Source organism: Marmota flaviventris, chromosome 8 (genome assembly GCF_047511675.1).
Source record: "Marmota flaviventris isolate mMarFla1 chromosome 8, mMarFla1.hap1, whole genome shotgun sequence".
Lineage (NCBI taxonomy): Eukaryota > Metazoa > Chordata > Mammalia > Rodentia > Sciuridae > Marmota > Marmota flaviventris.
In genome coordinates, this window is record NC_092505.1 from 34,456,716 (window position 1) to 34,483,275 (window position 26,560).

The following is a 26,560-nucleotide window of genomic DNA, read 5'->3' on the forward strand; positions in this document are numbered from 1 at the left end:
TGGAGACCAGGTTGTTTCCTGTTGTGAATAGGATCTAGTAGCAGAGGAAATCTCCATGAGTTGGTCCTTCTGTGTGCTCTGTCTAGCATGGCAGCTTCAAGACAATTTTCATTGTGATTCAGAGTTCCCAGGGTGCATGCCCAGAGAAAAGGAAACTAGAAGAATGTCACATTGCTTGTGATGATGTAGATTCAGTAGTCATATAGCAGCACTTTTGCTGAAATTCATTTGTATTAGAAAAGTGTCTCTAGGTACAAAGATAAAATCCTCACCAAATCAATGGAAGAATATCAATACCCTACTGTGGACTTCCTGCCTCCAAACTGAAAATAAATGTTTACTGTCTAAGCCACCTAGCCTCTGGAATTTTTTGTGACAGCTTTAGCAAACTAAGTAGTCAATGACAATGAGGAATTATAGGAGCTGGATGATGGTCACTAAGTTTTTCTTGCTCTCCAAAAGGAACAAAAGTTCTTTGGAGAAATGACTAATTTCATGTCTGAGCAAAAAAAGCATAAGATAGTCAAAAATAACTTGAAAATCTACTCGTCATATTAAAAATATGTTCCCAGTGTCAAAAGATGCTATAATATAAGCATCATAAAAAAATTAAATAACAAACAAACAAAAACCTGGATATTTTAAAATAAAATTTATACTTAAATCTGTTAATTTCTAATGGTTAAAAGCAAAATCCAGAAAACCCTGTTTGCCTATTTAAAAAACTTTTGAATTATTCTAGATCTGGTTTACCATTTTAGATTATTTTTCGTTTTTATTTATTTTTAGATTATTTTTAGTTTTTAGTTATATAATTATTGATTGGTACATAGTAATTGTATATTTTTACAGTATATTTTTTTGTATATATATTTTATTGTATATTTTTACAAAATATACAGTAATTGTATATTTTTACCTTTGATGTTTTGATTCATATATGTACAAGTATATACAGGGTGACTACTCAACTGAGACACAAGCCTCGTATATGATTAGTGTCCATCTATATTCATTCATATCACCACGTATCTTGGGACTAAGAGGGAACTCATGAAAATAAGAAGGTCATTAATATCACCAATCTTTTCTGACTCATAAATATTGTGTACTATGCCAACATCCATGAAATTATGCAAGACTTTCAAGGAGAGTAAACTGAAAGCACTACATAATATAGTTCTAGTTATTCAGTTCTTGAATATTGTCATGTGCCAACTTCCTCTAGATACATTTTTACTCTTATGTAACCTCTATTTCTGGAATGATTACTATAAGTATACTAATTCCAACTATTCTTCATATGCTTGTCTCCCCAAGTCTACATATTAACCCTGTTCCTATTTCCTTATATTTAGATAAAGGCAAATAAATGGTTTGAGGTTTTTAATGTGATAGCATATTCCCAAAATGTTTATGCTTCATTATTTCTCTCAGTACATCAATATCATTTCCCTGTAAGAGCTGGAATCCATGTTTAAAAGGAAATCTTGAGAACTGACTTTACCTCTTATGAGAAAATGATCTGACTGATTTTCTTGACAAATAAGAGGAAAAACTTTCTTCCTTACAATTTCTTCCTACTTGGAAAGCTCATTGTGTAGAATAAAACAAAACACCACTAAATAAACTATCCAATTACCATGAGTCTGGCACTTTTCTTTAGGAAATCTCAGATAGCTGTATAGAGTTACCATCCCATTCCCAGTTTCAGACATAAGAGCAAAAGTCATTTTCAGTGTTCATCCCAGTCAAGCTTCACCTAAAATGGCAATTGATTGAGTGACTGCTGAAGAAACTTGCCCCGCTGGGCCCATTCTAAACCCCAAATTGTGAGGGAGAATAATAAATTTTATTTTTTGTTTTTAAGATTTGAGTTAGCTGGTTATACATCAATATTCACCTAAAGCTAGGAATATTTAGGTGGCCTATATGAAATCAAGTAGATATAAAGTAAGAGCTCTCTTTTTTTTTTTGCAGAGTTATGAAAAATGGTGCTGTGAATGGATAATTATAAATGTAATGCATTCCACTATTGTCATGTATGTAAGAAATAAATAAATTAAATAAAAAAAATAAAGTAAAAGTAGCTTCCAGCACTGATTTATTCAATTTTTGTCTAATACTGGGTCAATCACCGCATTACACTAATATGCATAACTTAAAAATAACTGGGTTTTTAAATATTCTTTTATATATACCTTAACTATACATCTATTAAGTCTTTAGATCCCATTTGTACTATATGCTATCAGAACCTGTGTCTTCAAATCCATTTGAAAGAAACATATCCCTCTATGTGTTCTTGATCCATGGTAAATTCCTTCCATTCTCTTCCTTGAGTCTCCTCGCTAGACATTTTTCCATAGTTTTCTATCAAATATAATTAGGGTTATCATCTATTACTACAATTTCATAGCTCATCAGTCCTAAGAAGGTTAATGACAAACTATCTGTGAATGTGTTGAAAACACTCTTGCTTTCTTCCTTGATTTACATCAGCATCTACTGATTGCCATATTCCTTTATTATGGGTTCCGACATCATCTAATCATCATGCATTCTGTTTTACAAGAATCATTGTAATTGGTAGTAAGACATAATGTACAAAAGTAGCTACATAATAATCAGATATCTCAATTAATAGGAATAGAAGAGAAAATAATAAAGTTCTTGTCATGAAATATTTGTGTCTTCCACTATTCCGTTCTATTTTTTATCTTTCCCTCTGTTTCCTCTTTCTCTCTCTCTCTCTTCTTTTTTTTTTACACAAAAGAGACGTCTTCTTGGGCTTGGGATGTGTCTCAAGTGCCGCGCTTGCCTGGCATGCATGAGGCACTGGGTTCGATCCTCAGCACCACATAAAAGAAAATAAAGATATTGTGTCCACCTAAAACTAAAAAATAAATATTAAAAAAAGACATCTTCCCTTCATGTTTTTAAATTTATCTGGTTTATTGTGTGCCTTCTATATATCTGTTTCATACACACAGGCACACACAAACATCTGAAAATATCATTCTATTACAAGAACAGTATTCAACTAAAATTGAAGAAACTGTGGGCATACAAGGAGTTAGTATGAATCAGCAAAATGATAGAGTAGTAGGATGCTAACACTTGAGCATTCTTGTATTTTAACATTTTTGACAGACTTCAAAAATGTTGTCAAATTATTATCCAGGGCTTTGAACTTCAAGGTTTTTAGCTTTGAGAAGGTTTTAATGGGAAGAATCAACCATCATTCACCGAAATAGATAAAACTATGAAGCTAAAGCAGAAAAGTAAAATTGATTTTTAAAGAGCATGAAGAGAAGTACTCTATCCAAGTAAGAATTTGCAGACTGAGAAAAATGCTTCAGAAATTACCAAATGCCTAAATAGACTCAGGCATTTCAGAGCAAGGATGAGGAAATGATTGAAAGCTCTAGAACTGAATGCCCCAAGGAAACATTAAACTTGTAATTCTATGCAAATACATTTTAGCTGTTCCTCTTTTAGCAGACACTGAAAAAAGATTTTTTTTCACCATACATTTATAAAGTAGAATATGAAGGGTGATTTTTTTCCAAATTTCTCAGTAGTGAAAAAACCCAATGATAACAGTAACAAAATAAAAGAATAACGAATAATTTTACAAAAAACATATTTACATAGATTTTTGATACTATCAACAGCAAAACTTCCTGCCATGATAACAATTTAGTCAAAGAAAATATATTTAGACCATAAAATATGCTTTATACTTTCCTAGTTTCTGATAATATATATTACTATAAAAATGTAAAACCCTATGACTCATGGAGCTTACATAGGATTGGACAGGGGCATATATAAAAAGGACAGAAATGTAATGTTACAGATGGTGATCAGTGCATGAAAGTAAAACAGTACAAGGCATTAAGAGAGTGACAAGTAGTTTAATCAGCTGCAGCAGGTTAAAATATCTCATTATCCTATCACCAAATGATTAGTATTATATTTTAATAGCCCAAAGAAAAATTAGCCAATTAGTGACAGTTCTTGCATTCTCAAATACCCAGTGCCCTGGTTACACTTCTTTAGAACTAATAACTGAGTCTTGTTTTGTGCAACTAAGTTTATGATAGTTTTGTTGCTAACACAGAAGTGTTTAGAAATACTAAAAATGTCAATACTTTATCAAGGCTTTTGCAATAGGAAAGAGATTGAACTCAACTTCTCTGTAACAGAAGGCAGGAGGATTTTTAACCTCTAAAGTGAGTTTATGCAAGAGTACAGAAGAATGTTTGCAGAAAATTTCTCAAAATGATCCTGTTATATGTGTTTGCTTATTAATGTGCATGTTTTTACTCTCCAACAGAGGTTGGGATAATGGGAAATTATATTTCTTGTTCACGGAATTGTCTTGAGGAAGGCAATTCTGGGTAGTAGAATATTTATCTCTCAAAAGGTAGAGAAAGAATTTATAATTTCAAGATTTCTGAGGTAAGTGCTCTGTAGAAGGTAGATTAGTTGTCTATGGTAAGAAAAAAAATCTCAAGTCTATGCAAACTGTTAAGAATGTTGAGACCATTTTGGGTATTACACAGCAATAGGTTACTAATATATTAGTTATCAGATCTCAGTATGTAACATAGTCTATTCATTTCCCATCAGGATGACATGACTATTCCTGTATTTGTCTTGTCCCAAATAGTTACAACACAAAGGAAAAAATTGCTTTGTCCATACTGTCTCTAGACTGTTAGTAAAGATGATCAGTTCCTTAGTCACATGGAATCTGCCCTAATGTATGCCACATCATATGGAGAATAAGTTTCCCATAATTGTGAATCTCTAACTTAGTCCTCTAGAAACTCAGGCTGATGATTTTAAAATACATCAGATTTCACAATGATTAAAACACCCATTAGCCCTTTGTACAGGAGGGTTTAAGCTATTTGTTAACACTGCTACACTACAGGAATTATTTTCTTAGTCCAATTATTTATGGCTTTATTTTCTCCAAAGTTCAATACACTCATTTTCTTGGGAGGTGCTTTCTAATAAAATCTGAATTTGTAGCTATTTTTTCATGCTTATGAGGGGGTCTCTAAAATGTTATTATAGAGGCATTAAGAGAGTGACAAACAGATAGACTTACTCAGACCCTTAGATAATCTCCTGAAATTCTCTGAAAACACAGAACATCCAACCACTGATATATGCGCCAAAGTGAATGAACCCACCTCACATGATGTTGCCCTTAAATATATAATATTTGAACACAAAAATATTTTATATCCCATGGAGCTCTTATAGGATACATTCTTTGTATCACATGCAATTCCATTCCAGGTAAACCACAAAATTTTCTATAAACTTATTTTACTAAACTTAACATGTATGATTTGGGTAATAAACAGCAACTATGCAACATCCATGATTGTATCTCTTAATATTGTCCTTATCATTTCTACTTTTCTCAAATACTTTTCATATAAACCCACTTTTGCTATAATCAAATCAATAAATCAACCACTGTCTTTAGTGACTTGACAACAACCATTTTCCCTACCACACCATAATTTAATCATGGATTGTCACCCCAAAGAGAAAAGAAGTTCTGATGGTCAGAATTATCCCTTCCTATGATTCATTGGTAATATTTCTCTCAATTTATTTGAAAATTAGTCAGAATTTTAATATAATATAACCTGTAAGTACAAGTTGATGATTAATGGGTTTTGGCTACCAGGAAATTCAGTGGTCAGGAGACACAGCATCATTTTTACTCTTAGATTATCCAAGTGCAGTATTCAGGCAGACTTCATAAACCAGTAGTATTGTAACACTCCTCCTGTGAAGGACACAGGTCTTCACAAGGGTTTTCTCTTAGCATCAGTCATAGAAAGTACCAGATCTAAAATGAGTACAGGATGGTATTATTCTCAAGATCTAAGAGGTTCTCAAGAAAATTCTCTGACTTTCATCCACATACAGGTATTTCTCTTATTTTTCAGAATCACTGCTGTTTCTGTGTACTATCTCTTTGACCTCCTACCCCTACTTGTTCTGACTTTCTCACCCTGGCTTGACTGTGCCTCTTACTCATAGGGCAGATACTTTGGAAACTGGCTGACATTTTTCTGTCAGACTCTCTTGAGATGGATGCCAAAGGATTTCACTAGTTAAAAAAAAAATCACACAACTGTCTCTGTTGGTAGTAATAGAGTTGTAGTCAGTTTGTTCAAATTTGGCTGCAGGGGTGTAGATACAGTCTAAAGCACATTTGGGAACATAAACTGTCACATATGATTGCAAGGAAAATTTGACTCTTGCATTTGTATCCACTTCTTTGGATATTCATAGATATATAACTACCAAAATCAAAGAAAGATTTAATAAGATGAGATAGAAAAATTCTGTATTTTCTTCCACCCATTCCTTATTACACTTTTTGATCTTTGGAACTATGTGTATCTTTAGTACACATCATTTAAAAAATTAACCCTTGTATGTAAGCATTTTTATCACATATTTTTTATAACAGGTGCTTCAATCACCCATTTTAATTTTAAATGAGACAATGTTCTGAGAGTGTGGAGAAATGTAGTGTGTCTGTATACTATTTCCTTGCATATTTTTTATACAATGGTAACAGCAATGTGTATAATATGATTAGAAGAAATATATTCATGGAGTCTAAAATGATAAAGAATTTTCTCTCTCAAACTTTTAATTGTATTGTCCAAAGCTGCTTCTTTTACAAGGTAAGCTAAGCATAAAGTAGAATAAGTGAAAATTTCAGTTAACAACAATTTGTAGCACCCTGTGGCTATTGGCATATGTCCAAAATAATCCATTTGCTAGATATGGTGGAGCTCCTGAATGTGACAGATTTTTTCTAATGCTATTTTCAACTGAGTTCTTGCCTCTTCAAATGGGTAGAGGTAGGTTTTGTTTTGTTTTCCCCTAAGAGCACTTCCCTGGATTACCAAGGGGAACATTTATAATATGTATTCTCCCCTCATTATTGCATTTTACCAGTAAATGCATTTGTATATGCACCATATGCATGGGGAAGAAACCTTTGAGGTCCGACAAAGGCACATGCCTCAGCGTTCCAATCCTTGAACTGACAAATGATTTTTGCATTTTGATTTTTTTTATGTACATTGTGTGATTGTAGGTGTCTATGTATGTATGCATTTATACACACACTTGCACACACACCTTCCCACAATTGTCTATGTGTCCCATTTTAATCTTGCCTGTTAATTCCTACAGAAAGTTTTACTATTGAGAATTCCAAAGGATGATTTTTGTTTTGACTATTTATCTAGTATCTGTTTGTGTATATTGCAAGGTCCGAAGGTATATAAATATTAAAACAATGCCCTAAAAAGCCAAGTCTAACTTCTTTCTACTGAACTACAACGACAACAAAACGGTCTCTTACTGTGCCCTTCTGGCTCTAGGATTTTACCGTTTGCTGAATGCATTGCAGATAATTTCCAAGCCACCAGAAAAAAAACCTCAATAAGGGAATCAGGAAACTGGTTTTGTCTCACAGAGTCATATATTTTAGTTTATGCAGCAAAGGGCCAGAAAAGTCCTTGGAGTGCTCTACAGTTAGTCTGATGGGCAGTAAATTAATATCTGCCCATAAACAAGGTGGATGACATTCAAATTTCCCTACTTAGTATGTCCAGTAATATACCACTTCCATTTATGAGCAATCTTTTCTGGACTTCTTCATCAATATCTTTAACATCACCCAAGACCTAATCAGTAATCTGGTCCCAGAATTAACTGTGGGGGCAGTTCATATCAACATCCCATAGAAAGGTATGGAGTGCTATTTAATGGGCTATGAAAAACAGCTGAACAGACAGCCTTTGAATGCAGAACTCTTGTGGAGGGCATGGAATAGACAAAGACTTCTGTTTCAGTGGGATTTATCAGTCATTTTGTAGTATGGTTGACTACAGTTCTTAATTCTTGTACCTCTTCCTCAGAGAAAGAAAGGATTGTTATCCTCATGTAGTGCAATAGCATACTACTATGGTTTAGATATGAATGCCCTGCACCAAAACTCATTTTGAGTCTTAATTGCTCAATGTGGCAGTATCAGGAGGTAGGGCCTTTGGGAAGTGATTAGGTCATAGTGTTAGCCAGCTTTCATCACTGTGAATGAAACACCCAACAAGAATGACTTAAGGAAGTAAAAGTATAATCTCATGATTTTAGATATTTAGTCCATGGTTGGTTGAGTCCTTTTGCCTGGGCTCAAGGTAAGGCAGGACATCATGGCAAAAGGTAGTGGTGAAGAAAACCAGTTCCCCTCATGATATCCAAGAAACAGATAAAGCAATGGAAAGGGGTCCAAAGGAAAAAAGAACCCTTCCAGGGCTAGCTCCAGGTGACCTACCTCCTCCTGCTATGCCCTGCCTGCCTACAGAAACTACACAGTTAGTCCATTCAAACTTGGATGGTCAATCAGGGTGTAGCTTTCATAACTCAATATGACTTTGAAAATTCCTGTATTAATGCAGGCACTTTGGCAGGGCACTTCATATCCAAATCATCACACTCATGAAGGCACTGCCCTCATGAATGGATTTTCTTTCTTGAAATCGTGGGTTATATTTTCTGAGAGTGAGTTGAGTCTAAAAGGTTAGTTACCATGAGAACACTTTGTTGTACAGCATGATTAGTCCTGGTAATGTTGTGCTCTTTGAACATCCTGCTTCCCAATGTTACCTGTGCTCCCAACATCTGATACCATCTCCCATGTTATGCAACATGAGGTCCTCACCAGTTGTAGCCATTCTAACTGGAACTTCCCTAACTTCATAACTATGAGTAAAAATAACTCTCTTTTCTTTACAACTTACCCAGCCTTTGTTAGAACAAGACAAATAGAATAATACACATATTTTAAGTGGTTATGAAGTCTAATTCCTGACCAACTCTATTATAGTAATTTAAATATTCCCATAGAAAGCAATAATTGTATACCAGATTTCGATCCATAAAGATTCCACAGAAGGTATACAGGTGAAATATGTTATTTGCCCCATGTAATAGCTGGGAAATAATTATACTAAAAAATGTATTTATTTTATCTGATATTCAAATTTAACTAGAATCCTGTGTTTTAATTCATAAACCCTGCACCCTATTTTTGTAACTAGATCGACTACTGATCTGTAAGGAAAACAGAATTGTCTTGTGACTTGCTATGCCTCTTGGTTCTTGTACTTCCTGTGTAGCCTACTCCCTATTAAGTACAGCTGAATTGATGCAGGGAAACTTGTCTAATCCTGGAAGTCTATTGCTAAACTCTAGGAACCAACTGTTTTATGACCATAGTGGTCATACAGGGTTGATAAAAAGGATTTTACAGGGATTCAAAAAGACCCATACAATCATTCTCTTAATCATAGTAGTGATCTCCCAATGCCTTCTGGAATACTGTAATAATGTTTAATATATATGAACAATGGATTATTAGCTGGTTAAAGAGATTTAATCTGCAGATTAAATTATCCACCTAAAGGATTCACTCAGGTAGAATCTGTGTGATTACAGATGGGTCTTTCCATCTCACTTTCCATTTTCCTACTCAAACTTCACTTTAATTCCTTCTACCAAACATCTCCATATGCTCCAGTGCTCCATATGCTTTGCCTTAAGGCCTCCTAGAGTGTGCTGTTTTCACCAGAAGGGTTACTATATATTGAAATTCTGTATCCAGAAATTCTAAAATGTGTCATGCACTACCACCATCCTGGACATGTCACCCAGTTCTTTATGTGTTGTAGGATGCCAACCCAGGAGTTGGACAAGCAAATTTAGGATTTTTATTTCATTTGGGACTTTTATTTCATTTAAAAATTTTTAAAAGTTTTGAATTCCTTTAAGCTAGGATACAAAGGAAATATTTGGTGTGGCAATTTAAGAACCAAATGGAACAAATCTCTTACCTCCAATTTCCACCCCATATTGTTAATGAGCTATACAATCCTTAATAGAAATGCAAACAAATTTCTTTATTTTTATGCCATTATTTATAAGATATCTATACAACTTTATCCATTTGAAATATTTTTCCCATGAAATTTTCTTCTGTTTTTTGTTTATCCTTCCTATTATGCTACCTAGTGCATTACTGGATTTTTTTTTCATGTCTTGAACCTCTTGAATGAAAACTAAATCAGTTATTGCTTTCTAAATATTCGCTTGACCCCAATAATTAGATTAAATAAGGCGTGGAAGATCAGAAAGTGTGTGTTTGTTCCTACCACATATATGATAATTTTTGTCAATGACATTAAATTAAAGTTTTCCTCTCATGGCATCATAAAGCTATTTTGTAGGCAGTCAACTCTTTTACACTAGGTCTGCCAAAAGCCTTTCTTCACTTTCGGGAAATATCTGCTCAATTTGTTTACTCAGGGAAAAATAATTTCTTCCAAGTAGCATGTGAGAAGTTCTCCATCATACACCCTATGGTTAATCTTAAGAATTTATGTATCTATGCTAATGATGGTTTGGTAGGCTTGTGCTATAAGAAGCTTAATTTTTAAACAAGCTATTATTGGTATTTTATGGTACCTAGGCCATGGCTTCTATTTTTGTATACTTTTTAGATTAATAAATGGTTTTAACTGAGTTAATTTTCTCAATAAATGTGCCAGCTGACCAGGTGACTATGGAAGCAGCATAAGTTTTTTCCAGTGACAGAACCTCCTGGTTCTACTATTTTTTAAAATAAGAATAAGGAAACTTCTTCTGAACATCCAGTTTTAACCATAACTGATGACAAAAAGTACAAAATTAAAATTTTTGTTAATTTTCCTTCTACCTAGTTGCATATCCCCTGCCTATCCATTTGTGCAATTCCCATATGTCTCAGATCTCATCAGTCCCCCATAGCCTGCCTCTAGATGTTCACACTACATGACAAGAAGGGAAAATGTCACCTGCACATCAAATTCCTGTTATGTTTTTTTTTTTTTTTTTCATATCCTCCTGGTTCCTGACTGATGGAGATTGAGATTTTTAGGAAATGTGAGTGTGAAAAATAAGTGTTCACACTGTGAAAAATCTATGTTAACAAAGGACAACTTTATCAGAGATCTTCCTCAATATCCTACTACACTAAGATTTCAGAATTTTTATATAATCATGAGATATGAGAAAGTCATTGAGAAGTTTGTCACCTCAAAAAAGCAACTTCCACCAAGCGCGGAGGAGCACACCTGTAATCCCAGTGCCTCTGGAGGTTGAGGCAGGAGGATGGTGAATTCAAAGCCAGCCTCAGTAATAGCGAGGTGCTAAGTAACTCAGTGAGAACCTGTCTTTAAATAAAATACAAAATAGGGCTGGGGATGTGGCTCAATGGTCAGATCCTCCTGAGTTCAATCCCTGGTAATCCCCCCACCCCCACCCCTGCCAAAAAAGACAACTTCCATCATCTTTATCTGCTTCATTCAATATACTCTGGCAGTTGCGACACTCAAGTAATAAATGTGGGCCTTTACTTACCCAAAGATAGTTTTTTAATCATGAAAGATCTTCATATTTTTCTCCCAAAATAGTATAGAGTGTGGTAGCATTTACCTGTAATCCAAGGAATCCAGGATGCTGGGGCAGGAAAATCTCAAATGTGGAGCCAAACTCAGCAACTTAATAAGCCCCTGTCTCAAAATTAAAAATGCAAAGGATTGGGGATGTAGCTCAGTGTAGATTTCTCTCCCAGCATGTATGATGCCAGCAGTTCAATTTTAAGTAACACATATATACCAAAAAGTAAATAGTCATACTTCCTAGTGTGCCATGCCCCCCAATCCATAAATTCTGTATAATTTTTCATAAACAATTTAAATAAATTGAGTAAACTCCAGTAAAAGAACTCTATATTGTCATTATAAACATGTCATCACTTGCAATTAAATATATAATAAGTAATAATGAATCTCATCATTTTTTCCCTTTTTTATTATCAGATTCTGTGATCTCAAATTAAGCAAGGTGAGATATACATATAAGTTGGGCATTCAGTTTGTAATCATTCTTGCAATCAAAAGCATTGAAAATGGAAAGAAAACGCTATGTATGTTTAGTTATGTAGCATATACTTATATGTCACTTGTTATGTGCCAGACAGTGTTCTAAGCACATTAACAAATCATGTTTCATTTATTTCAATGCCAGTAAACAATTTCAAGAGGCATGTTGTTATTATTACTGTTGTTGTTGTCATTGCCATTTGATGGATGAGGAAACAGAGATCCAGAGAGATCAGTAACTTGTTAAAGATAGGTAGAAGTGAGAAAAATAGAACTCAGGCATCTGGGTTCAAGGTTTTTTCTTAGTCACTATGATGAATTTGCTTTTTTTTTTTTTTTTTTTTTTTGGTAATGGAGATTGAACTTAGGGGCACTCAACCACAGAGCCACATTCCCAGCTTGTATTGTATTTAGAGAAGTTCTCACTGAGTTTCTTAACATCTTGAGTTTGCTTAGACTGGCTTTGAACTCTCAAGCCTCCTGTCTCAGCCTCCCAAGCCACTGAGATTACAGATGTGTGCCACCATGCCCGGCCTATTTGCTTTTAAGTAAATATTTATAAAGTTATTAATTCAAATATGAGTTTATTGGCATCTTTCAAGAAAGAACATCATGTAACATAAATGGATTGGCGATCTACAGTTCTGGAATCTTTCCCAATCAAGTCATGAAGTTATCTGAATGAAAGTTTGCTAAGCCTGTCCATTATGCTTTGTTTCAGTGTTCTCATCCAGACCTTATAAAGATACCCACAGCTGGGCACAGTGTTGAATTCCTGTAATCCCAGCAGCTCAGGAAGCTGAGACAGGAGGAATTCGAGTTCAAAGCCAGCCTTAGTAAAAGGGAGGTGCTAAGCAACTCAATAAGACACTCTCTCTAAATAAAATACACAATATGGCCGGAGATGTGGCTCAGTGGTTGAGTTCCCTTGAGCTCAATAACCGGTACCCCCCAAAAAAATGCCCATTAATGTATAATATTTGATAACTCTCACTTGCCAAAAGGAAGACTAGTCAAACAAAAAGTTAAGCCTCATGATAATAGGAGTAACATACTATGGTACAATAAATAAAATTATGCCTTCTCAAAAGACACTAAGAAGATGTGGAACACTAGAGGAGACATGTGTGCTCACTTGAGAAGATGCCCTCTACATTGTAACAAACAAGAAACAACATTCACACACATAAACAGAGATAGATGGATACCCAAGTATCAATATAATGGGTTAAGAAAAGAGATTCCTCTTCTGATCTAGTGCATTCATTCTTTTATTTACTGATTGAAAAAGTATTTATTGAGCTTGTATTACCCTGTTATGTACAATTATGGTTTTAAACACTGAGCACATAGGTGATTTTAAAAATGTAGATATAATATATCTGAATGTAAATGTAAATTAATTTACATATTATCTTATATTTATTTTATTTCTGAAAGGGTACTGGAGATTGAACTCAGGGACACTAGACCACTGAGCCATATTCCCAGCCCTATTTTGTATTTTATATAGAGACATGGTCTCACTGAGTTGCTTAGAACCTCGCTGTTACTTAGGCTGGCTTTGAACTCACCATCCTCCTGCCTCAGCCTCCCGAGCTGCTGGGATTACAGGCTTGAGCAACTGTACCCAGTTTTATTTTTAATACAGATATATAGCTAAGATCTACAAAAAGCCAATAATAAAGCATGTGATCACTTTATTTTATATTTTGCAAGTAAATTTTAAGATCAACTTTTTGCATGTAAAAGTCAATGTATTAAGATGTTGAAGAGTTGTATAAAAATACATAAATTTATCAAATATCTTTAAGTGTCTCCCATTATTTAAGCATCTTACTATTTCTTGGGATTGCTAAAATAAACTATGGTCTCTAGTCTACAGAATAAAATATTTCCAGGATACAGGGTTGACAAATAATATTAACTAACAATTGTATATTAACCATCAAATTAATATTTTCCTTTATTTATTTAACTGTACGTGTTGTTGAGAAACTAGTATTTGAGCAGAGGAGGTAAAGATGACATTTGAGAATAGAATTGAAACCACTAGGAAAAGACTGAAATAAGGCTGGAGAGGAAGGCAAAGATCAGATTACATATGTCCTTATAGTTTATATTAAAAGATTTTTCTTTATCCCAAGAAAAACAGAAAGCCATTAAGTGTGAGGGGAATGTTATTATCAAATGTAATAGTTCTAAAAGGAAGACTGATCATAATCTGGAAACCCATCAGAGATGTGAGAACTGGATGAGGATAGAGTGTTGGTATTCATGGACAAAACAGTTTAAAACAATGCTAATTTCATTTCAAATTATTATTTTTTATTGTTTTGGATAATTTAATGCTTAAAAATTGACAGATATTCTTTTAAATGTTATTATAATTCTTGTATATGCATGCATATGTGTTCCTTCACACACACACACACACACACACACACACTCAAGCCATCTGGGGGTACTGTGCTGCTTTCAAGATGAACATATAACCCATTTTTTATAAATATTTAATTATTCCTCAAAATATCTTTTGTGGACAAATCTACTTTTTTTATTAGTTGCTCATGACAATACAATCATCTTGATATATCATACATTTGAATCCAATGGGGTATCATTTTTGCTACAATCTGGATTTTTACATATAACAAACTACGGTGTCAACATATTTTAGATTCAAGTTTGACGTTTTTAAGACTATGTTTTATGCTTTAGAGGGTTCTATGGAATATCTACCTCAGGTTAATAATCTATGATTTTTTTGTGATAGTAGCAAACTGATGATCACTGCTTGATTTTATTAATTCATTAGTCATCTTTTTTCTCTTAATTTCACCCAAATTGTGATTTTGATTCTCAACTACAAAGATGCTATTCTCATTAGTCACCAAAGATCTCTGTTATTAGACAAAATGGTAAATTTTGTGTCCATAAATTATTTTGCTCTATAAGCAATATTTGCTTGAGTTGATTAGTACTAACCTTAATCACTGTTTTCACTTGCCTTCTAGAAAACACACACATGCAAACACACACACACTTTATTTCCTCCTATAATACAGGCGATTCATTCTGTTTTCCTGGCTGGATCCTTTATTTTCTACATATTATTGATGATGTATTAGTCATTGGATATTCCATAAATATATATATATATGAATATAATCTATACTACTTACTCTAAATTTTATTTTTCCAACATGTATATTGTCTATGAACTTCTTCATACTTAATCCATTTTTTAGATGAAAAATAGGCATTTATTATTTACCATGTTCATAACAAGTAATGAAATTTAGGTTATATGAGGTACTCCTAAATATCAATAAGACAAATGATAAGCAAAATAATCCTATAGACACACACAAACAAATATATTCAATAAGCACAGGAAACACAGGGAAACACATTCAACATCACTAGTCATCAACAATTAAAAATATCAACATATTCTACTATATGCTACTACAAAATTGATTGACAATAACAAGTTCTGGCAATAACTTTGAGCAACTGGAACTCTCTTTCACAGCTGATAGATTTCTGCAGTTGTAAAATGTTACAATTCCATTGCAGAGGATTTCCTCAAAAAGAAAACACTTAACAATGGATCTCACTGTTTTATTCCTATATACTTATGTAAAAAAAATGAAAACACATGTCCACAAGATGATTTAGATTTGAATATTCATAGCAACCTATGTGTAAAACTCAAAACTAAAAATAATCAAAAATTCTAACAATCACTGATCAGATAAACAAATTGTGGTTTATCAGTAAATAGAACATCACTCAGTAATAACATAAAAGAACAAACCCTTGATAAATGCAATGACATGGCTTTATCCCAAAATGTTATGCAGTACAAATGATACCATATCTCAAAATGACATGCTATAAAATCCCATTATTAATATAAAATTATATAAGTAAAAAAACTTATTTCAGAAAGCACATTAATGACTACCAACAATTATCTTTGGTAGGGGATTGGTTGGAAAATAACATGACACAAATTTTGCAGGTAATATTCTATTTTTAAATTTTATTCTATATTTTAAAATATTCCACATTTTTATTCCATTGGTGTATATTTATACATATTATAAAGCTCATTGTACATCACATTTAAAATGGATTTGCTTTATTGTATGGAAATTATGCCTCAATAAAGGTGACAATGTATGTATTTGTATGCTTATTAATAACCAAACTCTGCATATTTCAATACCATCTTCAGTGTTATTTTTTTTCATTCTGAGAAACCATTTTATTTAATTGAGTTACTGTTTTAGCTATCATAGTACTCTTCCTCTTGTCAAATTTGTCCCCCTAAAGTAAAATCTCACTAAGACATCTTTAGTGAATGTTGCAGTGTGCACCAGAAATCATTTCACCTTTTTTAGAATATTCTCATTTTACTCAGTCTACCCTACACACCCTTACCTGTTAGTGTTAATTCTTAGTTTCTCTTCTTGATTTACTTCAGGAACACAGGATTCTTGGTTCTTTCTGCATAATGCCCCTACACATTCTGCCCTCAGGACATTTCATCAGGTTTTTCTCTTTCTCCACAGAGTCCTTTCCTCAGAAGTCCACATGGCTACTTCTGTAGACTCATACAGATGAGTCTACATTGCTGTTTCAGAGATTCTTCTCAACAAACTCATCTAAAATGCCAAACCCTTATGCCATCATGATCACCATGCATTCCTTAGAGCTGGTTTCTATTTTGTCATGGAACATATCAACTTCTAACACAATTATAAGTTATATATTTTCTGTACATTTCTGTGTAGCTATTTTTAAATTTTACCGTGATAAGAACATTTTATTGTGGATAACACAAGATTTTATGTAGTACTTAAAATACTAAAACTTTAAATATAAAATTTGTTATTGCTGACTATAGGTGCAATGTTTTATGATAAATATCAACAGCTTACTCAACTTACTTAACTGATGTACATTAGTAACTCCCCATTTTCTCTTTTGTCTATCCATGGAAACCACCTCTCCACTCTTTGATTCTGTGAATATGATCATTTTAGAAATCTAATTTAAATGCAATCATGCAGTACTTGTTTTCTTGTGACTGGCTTATTGCACTTGGCTTAATGTTCTCAAGGTTCATCCACGTGGTTGCATATTGTGAAGTTTCCTCCTTTTTTACAAGCTTATTAATATCCCATCCTTATTTTATTCATTCGTTTCTCAGTGGACATTTAGTTTTTTTCCACATCTTTTTTTTGTCTTTTGAAGGAGGAGAGTACCAGGGATTCAACTCAGGGGGACTACACCACTGAGTAACATTCCCAGCCCTATTTTGTATTTTATTTAGAGAAAGGGTCTCACTGAGTTGCTTATCACTTTACTTTTCCTGAGGCTGGGTTTGAACCTTGATTTGAACATGGTCCTTATGTCTTGGCCTCCATAGCTGCTGGGATTACAGGCACGTACCACCCCCACCCTGGCATCCATATAGCACTGGAATTTGCAAACTTCTTGAAAACTATTTATTCCTGTAACTTCACAAGCATACGTAACATTGAAACAAACCAAAATAGTTCTCCCTAAAATTGAGGAATATGGAGATGAAGGTGGTTGAAAAGCAAGTTTTGTCTTTTCCTCAAGTCTGATAGCAAGACAGAAACTGACACAAATAATAAAAGATTGTTCTTCTTTTCCTCCCTTTTTTCACCTAAATTCAGATACGTAAACACCCCTCTGCTGGAGAAAGCTGCACATTAGCCCAGAGTTGGTGCCCAGAAGACACCAGAAGAATCTAAGAGCATAGTGACAATCATCCCATGATTTTTCCATCATTTGAAGTTTGAAATTTCTTACTTCTTTGTCTTATCACTCTAAGATTTATTGCTTTATTAAATTACTATTTTTAAAAGATTCCTAAACCACTGAGTAAAAGTTTCTCCTAAGAGAGGGATTTATCTTGCATGATGCCTTTGCACAAGTAGGTGATAATTTATATTTATACAAAAAATCCATTCTCTTAGTCAAATAGAACAAGTAATTACACAAGTAAAAATTCATAAACCAAATGTCATCCAAAACTCCAATATCCACAATTATTTTTTTCTATCACAGTATTGATAGAGAGGTAGTTTAATCATCTTTTCCCTTGAGGTTACTTACTGTTTCATGTTGATATCCAAAGAATTGTCCTCTTAGGTTTCAAGTAAACAACTCGAACAAGTTCCAAGTTGATGGTAATTGCTATAATATTTCCCCATAATATGCTGTGACCCTTAGTTTTCAAGTTTTATTCATTTTTGATTCACAACTCATATTTATTGGGGTATTTTTCATCATGAACACTTTCTATCCCTTATTAAAATTATTCAAATTGGATAATAATAATTATCTTTGTTAGATAATCTTACTCATTCAGAACTCTTGTCCATCTTTAAATGTTTTAATTTTACCTTCATTTTCATACTCAATGTAATTATTTCAATCTATCCCTCCATGCTGTAGTTCTATTTTTAAAATATTTACGAATTTGAATGTTTTTTTTCCTTATATTATATAGGTATTGTTCATTTTTCTGAATTGCCTTTCTGAACTGTTCAAACAGCCTTTTCATTAGTTCTGGTTATACTCTCTCTGTCTGATTTATCTGGATTTGGGGCTTCTGTTTTGCTGACTCTATATTTTTATTGTTTGTTGTATAGTTATCCATGTTTTCTCTTGTTCTGTGATGTTTAGTACAAAGGGTTATGTTTCCTGAGGCTGAGTTCTTCCTTTATATGATGCTTTCTCTTTGTTTTCCAAGGGTCTGTCTCTAATTACTAATATTGTTTATATTTTCTCCATTCTTAATTTTTATTAATACTTTTGTCCACATCTATCAGATGAATTTTAAATTGAAGCTAGAATTTGAAGGACGAATCTTATTTTTGTTCACTTTTCTGAAACACAAAAGTTGAGAGATTGGGAAGAAATAATACTGAGCTTCACTCACAGCATGGGTTCATGGCTTATGAATTTCCTGGATCCTACTAGTTGTCAACTGAAATCTATTTCAAATAGTAAAAAAAAAAAAAAAAAAAAAAAATGAGTTTAGGGGCTTTTTAAAATTTTTTTTTTTTTGAGAGAGAGAGAGAGAATTTTTTTTAATGTTTATTTTTTAGTTTTCGGCGGACACAACATCTTTGTTTGTATGTGGTGCTGAAGATTGAACCTGGGCTGCACGCATGCCAGGCAAGCGCGCTATCGCTATCCCTTGAGCCACATCCCCAGCCCCCAAGTTTAGGGGCTTTTATTATTCTTTCTACATCTACTTAACTCACATACATTTTTGTTTTTGTTTTTCTAAGTTTAAAGTTGTATGATTTAGATATGAGGTGTCCTCCAAAATCTCATATGTGACACAATACAGGAAAGTTCAGCAATGAAATGACTGTGTTATGAGAGCCTTAACTTAATCAGGGCATTAATCTGCTTGAGATTAACTGGGTAGTAACTGAAGACAGGGAGGGTGTGGCTGGAGGAGGCAGGTCATTGGGGGTAGTCCTTTGGGATATATATTTTGTCCCTGTGAGTAGTGTAGACTCTCTCTCTCTCTCTCTCTCTCTCTCTCTCTCTCTCTCTGCTTCTGGTGCCATGTTCCCAATTGCCTTTCCTCTTCCATGATGTTCTACCTCTCCTCTAGCCCAGAGCAAAGGAGTTGGCTATCTGTGGACTAAGACCTCTGGGTTTGGAGAAAGTGTTGACTTCCAATTTTAAAGTATTTTGTTTAATTCAGCAAAGGAGCTGGCTATCTGTGGACTAAGACCTCTGAAAACATGAGTCCCAAATAAACTTGTCCTTCTCTAATTGATCTTGTCATATCTTTTGGTTACAGAAAAAAAAATGAAAAGAGTAAAACAAAAGTCATTGTTGATGAATTTTAATACTCTGCCAACTTTCAATGCTTTGCATTAAAAAAGTGAGATGTTATAGAAATCTCATCAAACTCATTTTGAACCACACATTTGGTTCTTTGAATGTTCACAATATAAGTTCTACATAATTTCTCTTGATTTTTGCCAAAGAAAATTGATATTTCTTCCCTCTATTTTTTGGTCCTTTGTTAATTGTGTATTGTTTTTTCTAACATTTGAAAACTATCTCTGTATTATTACATCTCTTATGCTTAGTTTTTTTTTAATTATAAATTTTAGTATCAACAATATTTGTTTTGTTTTGAATACTACTAAAGTAAATAAATGTATAGTGTTTAATACAAAGTCTTGTACAAAATTGATGATAATCACATGTAAACATACATATATATTACATGATTGTTGAAGACTATATATATGTATGTTCTGTTATAATATATATTATTATTTATAATTTTATGGATGTATATGCACAAAATCAGTATTGATTTTATTCATTAATAAGGTATTGAATTGATACATATAAAAATATGATTAGATTCTGTAGAAAGATGATATTTTTCCATATGTATGTATCAAGATCTCTTGAGTCTTTTCTTAAAAGATAAATATATTTTTAAGATACATATAAAATCTTCACATATTTTGGAATGGGTTTGGAGAAACTGTTGCCTTCCACTGTAAAAGTATTTTGTTTAATTTGGAAATTGTATTCTAATGAAGCAGATGGAAAAGCTGTAGGTAAGCTTCAACTGCCATTAATTATGTATATCTGTTGGATTTTAACAGCTGGCATCATTATAAATGTTATTAGCCTTATTAGGCATGTGCATAGCAGTTTATTACAAGATGCTTTATAGTGTTTAATTTGTACATAACAGTCATAAGAAATGGATGTAGGTGGCTATATCAATTTCCAAGTTGTGAAAACAAAACTGGCAAATGTTGTCTCTGCTACCAATGCTATTGATATTTTAGATTTAACACAAACTTAAATACTTAAATGAGTACTTACAACCATGTCCATATCCTATGGTCTGCTTGAAATTGAAATTTATCTAGGTAGTATAATGTTATTTCATCACCATGTCATTTTTCATACTTCCAATGTATGATAGCTCACCTTCAGTCCATGCATTTTAATTATTCTTTTAAAATATTTTTTAGTTGTAGTTGGACACAATACCTTTATTTTATTTATTTATATTTATGTGGTGCTAAGAATTGAACCCAGTCTACTCATACATGCTAAGCAAGTACTCTAACACTGAGCTATAATTCTATCCCCATGTGTTTTAAATAAAAGTCTTTCATAGGCAGGAGTTTCTTCTTCTTCATTTTCTATCTCATAGAAAAATTGCTATAATTTTGTACAGGAATGTAATCTATATAATTTATCATTTTTATGTATGTTTCAATTAATTATATAAAAATGGGTCAAAAAAAACAAAAGCTTATATACCATAAAATATCAAAGCACAACTTTTAAAACATTTTTGTGATTTAAAATGTAAAAATTAATTTAAGATCTCATTTAAGATATTAAATAAAATTTAGCACAGATCAAAACTATGTGCATTAATTAGTACATTGGCCAAAACTAGTTGGACATTAATCTACACATTAGGAGTTCTGGTCTCAAAATTTTGAAGTTGTGATAAGGTTTGGATTGTAAACAGGTAATAACTTTTGTTCTCTTTAAAATAATGAAGATTCAAAACATAATTCTATTTTTAGAGCTTCCTATGTATTGACCATTATATGAAAATGAGAACATGTATGATTAATTTAAAAAATGATTTTTGTTTTCATATAAATGATAATTTAAAATATGTCAACTTTAAAGAGTAACTTCATATACTGTATAATTTAGTTAAAATTAGTGCTTTTAGACATTTAATTAAGGTGTTCATTAGCTGGCTTAGGCAATTACATCTATTCTCTACTTTTCTATATTTAATATCTCTTTCTACTTTATTTATTTTTCCATTATTACAACTCTCAAAAATGCATATTACCCACAAAGACAAGTGTAAATTAAAGGATTTATTCTGAACAAAAATTATAAAAAAGAATTATCACTGTATAGTTCTTAATAAAACAAAAACACATATGCTGTTTATGTTATGGGTAAGGTCATCGAGGTGAATTTACACTATCATATGCAATTCTTAACTTCAGATAGGTCAACTAAAATAAAAAATGCATTATTACACATGATGTTTGCTTATATTGCCCCAGGAAAAGCACTGTAGACTAATCATCACCACTGCTATTTATTAAATAGCCACTTAAAATGCCACTATCCAAAATTACACAAAACAGGTTTCAGGAGTGATACCTGACACTGGTACCCTAAGGGCATAATATTTGAGCTAAATAAAACTCTATTAATAGATTCCTTGCATAGATTTAAATATTCATTTTTCACTGGGACCAAAAGTTTAAGTGCACTGTGCATGATAATGAAGAACAATATGTGACCTTCTAGGTAATTTTTTATTTTCACCATGCAAATAGGCACTAGTTCCAGCATAAAAAATATTTAAATAATCAAAAATAAATAAAAATGGTGTTTCCTATTTAAAACAATTATATTTTTAAATTGAAAAAGACTTGTGTAGGATTGGGGTATAGCTCAATCAATTGTAGAATTTGTGCATAGCACAATCCCCAGGACCACCAGGACAAAAAAGAAAAAAAAGTTGCTTAAAACATGATTAATTTAAGCAAGGAGCTAGGAAGCACACCTGTAATTCTGGCAGCTCAGGAGGCTGAGGTAGGAGGATAGTAAGTTCAAAGCCAGCCTACATACAGGAAGGTGCTAAGCAACCCAGTGATACTCTGTTCCTAAATAAAATACAAAATAAGACTGAGGATGTGTCTCAGTGGTGAAGTGCCCTGAGTTCTATCCCCAGTACCCAAAACAAACAAAACACAAATCCACAATTAATTTAAGAAAACTTAAAACATTATGGTCACACAGCTGGAGATCTGGCTCAGTGGTAAAGCATAAACTTAGCAAGCATAAGTCCCTGGGTTCAATCCTCAGAACCAAAGTTAAATTAAATTAAAATAGGTATAATCATGCTAATAATGTAATAATGAAAATAAAGCTTTCAATTATGAATATATTTACAACCATCTTGTTAAAGAAGCAACTTCATGAAATCAATCCCTTATCAGATTTATAATTCTTTGAATTATGTGAAACTTTTCAAGAACATATTGTTTAAATGGACTGAAACAAATTATTTCCTCTTTAACAGAAATAAAGATTACCATTAATGTAATTATCTTTGTTTTGATACATTTACAATATCAAAAATTTAAGTACTAGTGATTATTATGGATCCCCATAATGAATTGGAGTAGCAGTTGCGGATCCCAAACTTTCCTGCTTATTAAAATTACCTGGGAGCCATTTAAAAATCTGTGTCCAACTTGCCTTGCATCCTAGTAAATCAAAATGTATGAGATTGAAACGTCGTCAGTACTTGTCTCTGTTTTTCAAAAATTCTTCTTATACTCAATATATAAATAAATCAGGAATCAATATCTTAGAATAATATTTGTCAAACATATAATGCAATCTCTGTTCTTACAGGTCTGAAGCAGATTCCCAGCATCTGTATCTCTAACAAGCTCCCAAGCTATATAGTTGTTATATGTCCTTGGACTTCACCTTGAAAAGCTAGATCTTAGAGGACCTTTATCAATGCAACATCACTCAAATACTATGTGAAAAACCTAACTCAGTCTGCTTTCTGATGAGAGGAGAAGCTGTGTGAAATTTGCAATACATTTCTTTGAAGACTAACAATTTTCTAGAAAGATATTAATGTTAATTGTATTAAAGTTTAAAATTTATTGATCATAAGCTTAAATTAATTTTAATGTAACTACTTAGAAATATCTATTGATACAAGCAAGCATTATCCTTTTGGTAGACATTTATTAAGTAAATCTGTTTCAATTACTTAAAAGATGCTTTAATATTATTTCAAATATTCAGGATGTAAGCATTGTTAGGATATCTTTTAGTCTGTAGAAGTTTAAAATAATTTTATCAACATTTCTAGAAAGTTCAATTGATTTTCTAATATTTTATTTTATTTGAATTGATCAACCAATGTTAGAGACAAATTATTTTATTTTACAATAAATAATTCATTAAAAAACCATTATCTAAAATATTCAAAATATAAACCTTATAACCTCTTAGTAATCTATAGATGGCTAAATATATTCTATTTTATATTAATTATTCAAAGAAAAAATTAGAGGAAATACAATCAATATATACCCCATGCCTCTAATTCTGTCAATTGTATACTTTTTAACTGTATGGTGAGGAGATACTTATAGCATTATTTGCTGCTTCAAATTTACTTTGCTCCTGCTACTTTTATTCAGTAGTAAAATCTTATTTACTTTCTCTTAATTGCATTTTATTAATCAAAGCAATACATCTATATAGCCATTAGTTTCTAGTTATCCTCATATCCGATTAATGCAAGTGGCTTTTTCAAATGATCCTCTGGGTTAAACATTAGGTGAAATGGTAATTGAACTTATTTCATTTTGAATATTTGCATCCTTGGTCAGAAAAAAAAAATCTATTATAGTTTTTTAAAAGAATTTCTTAACCATGCCACTTTCTAAAGTCAACAACACTGTGTTCTTCCATTTAAGTAGTCTATGATTTTTCAACCTATGGAACTACTACTCCTACTACCAACACAGAGTAATGAGAAAAGTCAAAGCCATCCTTGTTTGGTAGGAAAGAGAGTGTTTAATTAAGGAAGAACAAGTTTTATTGAATTTTTAATCAGGATAGAACAGCAATAGAGTCTTTTTTAAAATTTATGAGCCAAGGGGAAGTGGGAAATATATCAAATTAATGTGTATTAAAATCACCTATTGAAAGCTTACCTCAGGTAACATTCCCTGGAATTGTAAAACTCAGGTACTCATCAATGCGTTAAACTAACTCACACTTGTGTGCAGTGGTTGAGGTGATTTAATTATTGTCATATTGAAAAGACACATGCTATTCTGGGTACATAATGACTTCTTGGGAAACAAAGCCAATTAGAGAGTCACTCCTGTTACTGCTCCAGCAGTATGCTTTGCTAACAAGGTCCACAGGTCATGTCACCAAGAAGCCAAAGTACAGCATCCTTTTCTTTCTCAAATTTGAAAAAAAAAAAATGGTAAAAGTCATCTACAATAAAGCTACTCAATAGGATTGTGTCATTATAGGTCTTACTTTTTTTTTTCTGAAAATACTTTCACATACTTTGTTTTAGTTTCGATCAAAATGTATCTTAGAGACTTGATAACTATAAACAAAAACTCAAAGTACATGTCTAAAATATTTAATATATGCAACTCAAATGTATATACAAAGCATTTTAGTTGCTGGTAACATTAACAACAAGAAAATATTAAATTCTAAACAGCAATAAAATTGTAAGGAAATTCCAAATTCAAAAATAAATGTTGGGGCTGGGGCTGTAGCTCAGTGGTAGAGTGCTCACCTTGCACATGTGAGGCACTGGGCTCAATCCTCAGCACCGCATTAAAATATATATATATATATATTTATTTAATATATATATTATTATTTTAATATATATATATATTATTATTTATATATTAATATATATATTATTATTTTAATATATATATTATTATTATTTTTAATATATATATTAAAAATATAAGACATAAATTTATGATTCCCACATCATTTATTTTAATATTTGGAATAATTTTACATATGTATTATTCAGCTTTTCATTACTGTAAGGAAAATACCCGATACAAAGTATTTCAAGTAGGAAATATGGTTTTTGGCCTGTGGTTTCAAAAGTTTCTGTCCATGTTTGGCTGGCTCCATTACTATGGGCCTGTGGTGAGACAGAACATGGAGGCCAAAGAGCATGGCAGAAGAAAGCTGTTCGTTTCTTGGGAGTCAGAAAGCAGAAAGGCACTGGGGACAAGGTACAATACCTAAGGGAATGCCTGGAAGGACACATACCCTTCAAGGAGGTCCCACCTCCTCCAGTTTCTACCACCTTCCAATAATGCTATTTATCTCTTAATCTACAACCTCCCCAAAGCCTCACCCCTGACCACTGCTGCATTGGAGACTGAAACTTCAACACATGAGCATTAGGGGACTCTCATATCCAAATGACAACAATATAAATAGGAAAGTTGCAGAACAGTACAGTTATTTTCTCTACGTCCTTCACTCAGCATCTTCAAGTATTAACAATCATAATATGCCATGGTGACTATCAAGAAACTAAATTTAACATTAAATAGTTAAAGTGTTAGATTCCACCAGTTTTTCTACTAATATTATTTTTCTGCTTCACAATAAATTCAAGATCCAAATTGCATTTAGCTGTTATGTCTGCATATTCTCTCAAAAACTCTCAGTCTTTCCTTGTCTTTCATGACCCTGACACTTTTTAAGAAGGCTGGTAAGATATTATATAGAATGCCCCTCAGATTGCGTTTGTCTGAAGTTTTGTTTTTGTTTTTTTATACTACATCAATTTTATTAAATGTTTTATAGGAATGATGTACACAAAT